Source organism: Austrofundulus limnaeus, unplaced genomic scaffold (genome assembly GCF_001266775.1).
Source record: "Austrofundulus limnaeus strain Quisiro unplaced genomic scaffold, Austrofundulus_limnaeus-1.0 Scaffold329, whole genome shotgun sequence".
In the NCBI taxonomy this organism is placed as follows: Eukaryota; Metazoa; Chordata; class Actinopteri; order Cyprinodontiformes; family Rivulidae; genus Austrofundulus; species Austrofundulus limnaeus.
Window position 1 is genome coordinate 73,124 of NW_013952731.1, and position 1,327 is coordinate 74,450.

The 1,327-nt window shown below is 36.7% G+C and overlaps 1 protein-coding gene across 2 annotated transcripts in view; it reads left to right on the top strand.

Moving 5' to 3' along the window:
* Positions 1 to 1,327, top strand: part of slc9a7 (solute carrier family 9 member 7) — a 61,440-nt gene that overhangs the window by 37,155 nt on the left and 22,958 nt on the right. The gene's annotated exons all lie outside the window — the stretch shown is intronic.

A 1,327-nucleotide genomic window follows, 5' to 3' on the forward strand; every position in this document is an offset into this window, starting at 1 on the left:
GATAAAAAGTGTTTGTGTACTTGAGATTAATTCCATTGACTCCATTTTTATTCTCTCATTTGTTGGATTTATGGGACAATATTTAAAATGACTGCCAGAATACCCATTTTGCCCTATRATTTTGTTTTTAGTCAACACAAGGCCACGGTGTCTAAGCCCATGTTTTCAAGTATGAAGGATCCAGTGGTGAGCATCAAAATTCATTGTAGGTGGCGACCATCTTGGATTTTCAAATACCCTTTTGGCCTCCATTCCAAGTGGATAAAATATATTACATAACTGTTGTACAGTGGTACACTGGTGCCTGAAAGTTTGTGAATGCTTAACAAATTTCCATGTTGTCGCGTAAATATAAAGTAAGAAATCATCAGATTGCCCATAAATTATACAGAAAAAGATCAGTCATGAGGCATAGTGCCTACTCAAGATAGAATGAGTTTTTGCTAACAATGCCTTTGTTTCACCACATAAAGCTAAGCCATCTAAGCTCATATAAAGCTTAGAYGGGTGAAGAATAACAGTTGTAGCTCAGTCTGTCTTATCTCACCTGCTGAAGCCTGTAACTCCTTCAGTGTGGTCTCAAGTGCTTTGGTGGTCTCTCACTATTCTCCTTCTTACTCAGTCACTCAGTTTTTGAGGACGACCTACTCCTGGTAGATTAATACATGTTCTCATATTCCTTCCATTTTTTGGATTATGGATTTAACAGAAGTCCTGAGGATGATTAGGTCCATAAATGATTATACTTTTTAATAATCTTTGAGTTTAATTAGTACAGTTGCATCAAAGAGTAACTAAMCCCCAAATTAACTTTTATTTTTGCAGATGAACTGTCAAAATTGGGCATTAAGGGTATAATCTTTTAAATTTCTGTGCAAATTTTGACTTTTTTGTGTAAATTCATTTATTTCTGCAAAATTTGGTCTAAGTCCGTTTCGGTGTTGCCCTCTATGGGTCAAACAGTGGCTACTAGTTGAATTTTTCTAATACTTAAAGTGCAACTTACCCCAAAATCAACATTTTTTAACAAATAAACTGTCCAAATTGTGTCTTAAGGGTAATACCTTGCTATTTTTGMCCTAAATTTAACATTTTCATCTAAAATAGTTTAAATCATCAATATTTGGTCAAAAACGGCTTGGTGCTGCCATCTAGGGGTTTAAAAAAGACGACCACGTGTGAAGTACCTTGTGACGTGCTGTGCTCAGTATAAAAGGCTCTCTGCAGAGACACGCCCTGCAGAGATTCAGGAGTTAGCCATAGCATTGTTGATGGTATCTGTGGTAGAAGCTGCCTTCTCCTCAGCCACAGTGAAAACATGGAGTCT